This window comes from Syzygium oleosum, unplaced genomic scaffold, assembly GCF_021117445.2.
Source record: "Syzygium oleosum isolate NSW1041296 unplaced genomic scaffold, Sole_v2.1 Sole_v2.05, whole genome shotgun sequence".
Taxonomy (NCBI): domain Eukaryota; kingdom Viridiplantae; phylum Streptophyta; class Magnoliopsida; order Myrtales; family Myrtaceae; genus Syzygium; species Syzygium oleosum.
In genome coordinates, this window is record NW_026607489.1 from 7,894,961 (window position 1) to 7,903,076 (window position 8,116).

Consider the following 8,116-nt stretch of genomic DNA (forward strand, 5'->3'; position numbering starts at 1 on the left):
CCAAGGATTTACATTTTCTAAATAAATTCATGATTCATAAGCTGTGTAAAGTTGGACTCCTTGGAGTTTCTGGAAGGATAAATCAAAGACAGAGAGGTCGATGGATCGCATTGTAACAAACAGCAACGGACCAGCAATATGCCAGGATGAAGGAGTTTTTCAATTACAGGAATTATCACGGTACATTTCCGGATTCTTAGGAAAGGTTTGTCACTGGTCCAATAAAATAAACTTTCCCCGTACAAAGAATTCAAAATGCATAAAAATTCAAGCAACCTCACTCCACAGCTGAAGTAAAAGAGACACCTAGAAATCCGGAGAGAAAGCCCACGATTCCTCCAACATGGACAAAAATAGCCACTGGTTATTAGCTGGGATATCACCTTAATTTGCCTCATACGAAAATCCCTTCACTTCAAATATGAAGATGCCCCGCTACTGATATTGCTCAAGGAGGTCCCAAAAGAACACATTTTTTTTTCCCTAAAAGAGGACAAATTAAATTAGGCCACTTCAGTAATGGAAATTTTTTGGAAATTTCCGTTACCGAAGGATCAGCCACTGCTAGTGCCGCCCAGCCTTCTACCACCCGAAGGCAAAGGAAGGACCTCATCCGCAAAAGCTGAGTCCCGGCTTCGATCTTCAGAGACCAAGAACAAATTTGAATCTGCAGCCACTGCACGAAAGCAGCAAGTCTAAAATCCACAGGAGATAGGTCAACTAGAACCTGCTCAACCAGAGCAAGCCAATGTGCTCTCTCTCTCTCTCTCTCTCTCTCTCTCTCTCTCTCTCTCTCTCTAAGCTACATCTTCTGGACATTGACAAGCTTAGTCATTGAAGGTGAAAATGCCTCTGAATCTAGAAGCACGACCGTCGTGCCTCCACATCTAGAGGGAGGCAACCGCATCAAGAGCTCAATCACATCGGTGGAGACGCCAAAGCTTGCATGTAAAGAGTTCTCTTTTTAATCATCTATTCACAGTCGTGGAGATTGCTCCTGCTGTCGCCTTTTTCATCAAGAAGAAGAAGAAGAAAAAGAAGCTAAGTCACGCTCATTTACTTCCTCACAATCCCGAGGTATCGAATAAATTTATGAAATCAAGTCGATTACACAACTTTTTTTAGTGCATGTTTGAGAACTAGTCTACTTGAAGAAAATCAGAAGGGTGACCTTAATTTTCTTGTCCGTCAAGTAAGCAAATCAAATTCTTGGCTCAATTTATCATCTTCGTCTTAGCAAGGTTTGGGCTTTCCGAATGGAAACTGTTTGATGATATGATTCCTCCTAAATCGAAGTATACGAGGAGGAAATGATAAGACTCGTGTTAACTTAAAGAAAAAGACATGATCGATCCTATTCAAATTGTTTGACAGCTTTATTTAATTGGCCCTTGCAGTAAAATATACAAACGGAAGCTATTTACTGCATTTTTCTTTTTTCCTTCATTGCACCCCACAACATTTAGGAATCCCAACAGAAAATACGTAACTATGAGAACCCACTTTGCAACACAAACCAAACTTTTTTTTATACAATATCACACTTACCAACTTCAACCCCTCTCAGACCAAAAAAAGAAGAAGAAAACTTCACTCCCTCGGCCCCCAAGTTCCGAATCCAATCTTGGGAAAGGAAGAGTGGTCTCGATCTTCTTTCATTTTACGGACCGCCTCTCCAAGTGTCATTTCTTCTACAGGACTCTTGCCACGAATCCATTGGACAGTGACCCGGGCGGCGGGATCCCACTCAAAATTGAGCCACCATTTTCCGTCCGCGGTGATTGAGAAGCTGCTGTTCGAGTCCAATGGCAACTTTTTGAGATTCGAGCACCCGCTTATGGTGAATCTTACCCCTTGAGGGAAAAATAGAGTATGGTCACAAATGCTCGTAAATTTGAAAGACGTATGAGGTCTAGGGTTTTGAGACTTGAGAATAGTTTTGAAGCAGCTAGTTCCTCCGGTGCAAATCCATCCCCGATGATCTTTTCCATCGAATGGCACGACCAAATGCACAATTTCTGAAGTTTCGGAGCGTGCATGTGCTAGGACAAATCCAACAACCCGCACCTGTAGACATGAACATCAACGAGATTGGGGAACCAAGAGCAGTTGAGCGCTTGTCCTATTCCTTGAGTAATCTTCAACTCCCTCAACGACTCACAGTATTTAGATAAAACACCTCTAAATGCGAGAAACCGCCGCCACTGCCTGTTGGTGTGTCACTTATTACGATACTAGTCAAGTCCTGGTTATAAATGATGGTTACTCTCCTTATGTATCTCTAAAAATTCGGGGTTTGGAATATTTTTTACATAGAGAAAGACTCGGTGAGATTTTGCATACGCCCTAGTTCCTCTACCATGTCTTCTTCCTTGTCTAGAACTGATGTCAAATAATATAAAATTGACCTATAGATAAGGCAATGGTAGGCTTGCGATTGCCCTTACCGGAAGTAGGATGTCTGCACCTATATCGTCTAGTAGCAGCCACCGTAAGCGAGTCAATTTCTTGATTTCACTAGGTAACTCACAGATCGAAGTGGCCGACAAGTTCAAGTACCCTAAATTCATGAAATTGCAAATCTCTTCGGGGTACGAGTTGATACTTCCATTGTCGGACAAGTCTAGGACCGTCCAACGAGCCGTCATCGAATCAAAAAATCTTCTTGGCACGAGGCTTACAGTAGTTTCTCTTACAAGCAAAGTTTTGAGTTGGGAACACTAGGGTAGTGTTTGGTCGATATTCCAAATCCATTTTCCCCGTGGAGATACTTTCTCCGCTTCCCCCCATTTGGAGATCATCTTGGCAGACATATCTTCGCCTTTCTCTATCACTAGCAACTTGTTCTCCTTTTGGCCGTGGTCATGAGCGATCCAGGTCGCCATATCACAGATGACGTCGTGCATCTTTACATACTCTTTCTTATCATCATCATCATCATCACGCCCACTTTCCAATAGACAAGCCATCTTTAAACTCCCCAAGAAGTACTCTCCCTTATCACGCATATTGTATACATCATCGGTGTCTCCTAGCAAGCCCTCTCCAATCCAGAGTTCAATAACGTTGTGCGGTCTTATAGGGTAATCCTCGAGGAAGAGACAACAGTAAAGGAAACAAAGCTGAAGAGTAGAGTCATTTAAGCTATTATAAGTGAACTCTAGTATGTGATACACTTTCTCCATACCTGAGAGCTTGTACGGATTGTTTCTGGGCATTCTTAGCACATGCTTCCATTCAGAGGGATTCTTTCTCCCGGCCATGGCTCGCCCAACTGTTACAAGGGCTAGTGGTAACCCCTGTGCACTCTCGGACAATGTACTTTGCCAGCTCTGGAATTTCCGGATGAGAATGTATAGTCGATTCGCCGATGTTGTTCTCAAATAATCCCATGGCTTCTTCAGGCGTCAAGCACCATACTTCGAGGGTTTTGTTGGCTCCCATTTGGTTGCATACTTGCTCCGACCGAGTAGTGAATACTACTTTGGATCTGTTCTCGAGACTAGGACGAGGAACTCCAATTTTTGAAAGGTCCGGCCTCTCCCATAGATCATCAATCAACAATACAAACTTCTTCTGGGTCAAATGTTCCCATAGATGATGGACCCTCTGATCCGAGGACCAGTGAACCCAGAGCTCATCTTCAATGTCCAGCCTTCTCCTTATGGCGTCTTAAATGCTATCTTTGTTCACTTGCTTGGACACCACCACCCAAATAACAACATCGAATCCATGATTTGCGAGGGAAAGCTCCTCGTTGATCCTGTTCATGAGGGTGGTCTTTCCCACACCGCCTGCTCCGTACAACCCAATCACTCCCACTTGTTTTTCATGCATGAGCCATTTCCGCACTTTATTGAGCTTGGAGATGTCAAGCCCCATGATCTCGTCCATAGGCATCTCGTGCACTGGAGGAGGAGGCAATGGCGACGTCATGATGTCGAGTTCTCCTTCCTTAGGTCGGAGCTCTCTCGCTTCATTGAGCATTTGATTAACTCTTTTTCCCAATTTATAACTGGACCAGCAGTTCGATGGAAGACAACGATTGAGACATTTGATTTGGTCGCGTTCCTCAGCTTCTCGAAGAACTTGATCGACTCCACCGACAAATTCTTGCACCTTGTCTAACCAGTTCACCACTTGTTTCGTGCGCAGTGCACGTGCTTCTTCTTCTTCGCGTTCCATCCTTGCCTTCACATCGTCGCTCATGGCCTTCAGGTATTCAGTGGCGTTCTTCAAAGAGGCGACATTATCTTTAAGATTATAAATGTAGCCCGAAGGTTTGCTGGCCAAGCCCCATAACTCTTTGACGAGTTCTAAAAGAGGACTTGCGAAATCCATAGATTCTTTCCGAGATAAGAGATCGAAAAATTAATCGAGTGTATAGAAGGTAGGAAAGCAGGCAGATGGGTGGTGTTCGATAAGCTCTGCTATATTTATTAATGTTGCACCATTTCACTCTAAAACCATATGTTGACCAAGTGGTTATATTAATATTTTTCATATTGAAAACCATGGTTCAATTCTCCATATGTGCAATAGTATTTTTTTTATGACATGTTTATACACATTTACCACAAATAAAATCATTTTACCACAGTTGGGAAATTTTTACCACGAAAATGAGTTTTTAGAATAATGCAACGCACTTTTATTTCATGATTAGTCCTTTTTTTTATCATATTTACCTCATGTTATACATACTTGCAACAAGCAAAATCCTTTTACAAGATTTGGGACATCTTTGCCATGGATATGGATAAATTTTGACCCATTGATAGCACAAGACCTATTTAATGGAAAGCGCCGGAGCGAGAGGTGGCGATATTTCATGGATAAATTGAAAAAATGAGAACATTTATAAGTCACTTCTGTTTTGATTCCTTCAATGTTGTACAAGAACACAGTTAGCACTTGACGAGGACTCTTACTACATTGACGACACATGTATTGTCGAAATAGGTTCAATAACATGTAGAGAACATTAGCCACGTGTGATGCATGTTTAGTTGGTGAACGTTGGGTTCCCGGGTAGGTTCCAGCCTTAGAATCGAGAACTGGACCAGAACCAACATCGGTTTTAGGTTTCTGGAACCGGGAACCAGACCGGTTCTCCTTTCAACTGGACCACATTGGCCCAATTTCCGGGTAGAACCGAACCTGAAGCTCACCGCTTTCATTATGTAGACATCAAATAAAATTACACAGTTACCCTTTTCATACTAGTCACTTTTACTTCTCTCTTAGAATTATTGAAATAATGTCTAACATCTTGCATAATAATTATTATTTTACAATTACTCTATCATAAATAATTAAAATCGAAACTTAAGTTGCGTGCAATCAACAACTAATATTTTTTAATTTGTTACTCCATAAATTTAATGTCTCTTGGACTTTATAATAAAAATATTTTTTAACATATATAGCTTATGGAGAACATAATTAGTAAAGTAACGTCACATAAATCCATTTAATTTACAACTAAATTAAATTAAAATATTCGACCAAAAAAATTAAATTAAAATCTGAATGTTAAGAAGATAACATAGCTATTTGAAGTGTGGACTTGTTTCCTCATTACATTTAAATTGTAAATTGACTATAAAAAATAATGTTTGGACAATTTATTTCTTTATTAAATTTAAATTTACAAATAGAAAGAACAAAAAGAACTGAAAGTGTGCCAATATAAATTCATTTTATTGCTAGCTCAAGAAGAATCTTCGAAAATTAAATAACTAATAACATATCTTATTGATAGAATAAACTTGTTATAATTTGAAGTATGATGATTTTTTTGTAATGGAAAAAAGTTAATAATGAATATTTATCAAGAAAGAAAGTACTCATCAACGAAGACAACAATAAGCCACTATTATTGAGTTTTCATTCGTAAATTTCAAAAATGTACATTATCAATATTATTGCGCATCAAAATTATCTTAATACAGTATTTTGGTGATTACCATAGTCAACTTACCAATGTTTATGCCAGGTCCCTAAGCCATTTTTTCGTTTATTGTTCTACAGCTTTGCTTACCGAGGTTTATTTTCTGACCACGTCTCATTTGATTTAAATTTATCAACTCTTAAGGAGAGCTTTAATGCTTCAACTTGTATATTTGCATTAAAAATTAACCAGATCATTGATACGTAGGCACGTGACTTGAGGAGTGGTTATCAACGCTAGACACGTGTTGATGACTGTAAAAATTATTGTCGATATTAAGATTTATTGATGGCCATAGATCATCTGTTGATACACGTTAGCGTCTGGTTGATGATTGTCATGGATGAGTTGGTTTGCAAGGATACTGATTAGATTAAAAGGGATCGACAGATTATAGATTGAGACACCAAATGAAGATTAAATGTCCGGAGGACTCCTAACTCGATCATGATATCGAAATTTGTAATCACCAGTGGACAAGGCAATGAAGTCTAGCAAATCGTGGAGGAAGAATAAAGCTACCTCGGTAGCAAACGAGCATGAGAGATCAAGGCTTCGTTTTAAGGGAACAACGACCTGGAGATGAGATCATGGTTACGTGAGAACATGGAACCAACATTCTCAGAGAAGGGGAAGCGTGTCTAAAATTGCGAAAGAACGGCTTATAGACAGTTTATTTGTGAACACTATAAATACTGGCATTCGTCCATTGTAGGGACCCCGCGCACAACACACAAAACTTGTTATCTTTCAGTTAACTTTTAATTCCTACACCGTAGTTATAGCTGTAAATTTTGGATGTTTTGTCATCGATTAAAATCGGGCGTTGCATCTTTATGTCTTAAGGCTTTGTGGTCGATTAAATTCCGGCAAAACTTATGTACTTTCGGTTCTGTTTGATGTGAAGTTATCGATTCCCTTGTGTATTTGTGATATTTCCTGTTCGGAATCTCCACAGAACCTGTCTTCTCTAATAAAACCCGAATAACAACTTTCAGTGAAAGTATTTCATCGCGGAAGCCAATTCCGGCGAAATAGCGTAAACACTCGGCCCTCTCTAAGTGGGTTGGGTTTTTTTTTTTTTTTGGTCGAATGGGTTTGGTTATGTTTGAATTGTAAAAAAAGAAAACTCGCACCAGAATATCTCAACCTTATCAAGATACTTCAGTTATTATTATGTAAGCACTTAAGTAATTCTGTATAATTATAAATAAATCACCGCACATATATGGAGTCATCGACCCATAAGTAGCTACACATAACCTAATCACGATAACTATTAAATCACACATTCTTAGTAATCAGTAAGTTGCTATTGGGATTCATTCCTATAATAGATGGCTACTTTCATTAAGCTTTCTAGTAATAGTTTGATCTTATAGAGTAAGTTCAAACTTTCTCTATATGTAGGATAGTCTTGATTTGTAATATGATTATTAAGTTCTCTCAAAATTAATAATAGAAGTAACCAATGATAACTCGGTAAATTTGTTAAATGTATTAGATGATTTACCACCAACTGTTTATATAGTCAAATACCATTATTTACCACAAGAAACCAAACAATATTAACCCATAAAAAGGTTATTACCAACTCGTTGAAAGATCTATAATTATTAAAAATTTAGTGACATTAGAAACTTTTTGCGCTCGACTTTTACACGTTGATACCATTATTTATAAAAGCACAGGAAAACTCACTAACATAATTAAAGGGCGGGTGACGATCTTGAGTGTGGGGTCCGAGCTAAGTCCTTGGCCTTACAGTCCTTGATCTATGCCCCTCATGTTTTAATTTATATAATAATCTCTTAATAAAATAATTGGTCTTGGATGGCATGAGCTTGCGAAACCCAAGAATGAAATCGTTTGCGTAGGTCAACTCAACTTGTGTTTCGGGCGTATTGGGATTGGACCAAGCGAAAATTTATAACTTTATGAAGCACGATGATTACTCTTTACAATTTAATAATCCGTCTCAGACATTCACTAAGATCAACTTTAATAGCTGAATCGCAAATGAGAACTTACTACTAGAGTGCAAAAGCTAATCAGCTGAAAATAACACGATAGTTATTTATATACTCGATAAGTTGTCAAATATACTAGACATTTACCAACCTCGACATTCATAAATGAAAACTTACCAATTTATTGAAAATA

The 8,116-nt window shown here is 38.8% G+C and overlaps 1 pseudogene; it reads right to left on the reverse strand.

Moving 5' to 3' along the window:
- Positions 1–1,405: 1,405 nt before the first annotated feature.
- On the reverse strand, positions 1,406–4,405 carry LOC115692182 (disease resistance protein RPS5-like; annotated as a pseudogene).
- Between the last annotated feature and the right edge of the window lie 3,711 nt (positions 4,406–8,116).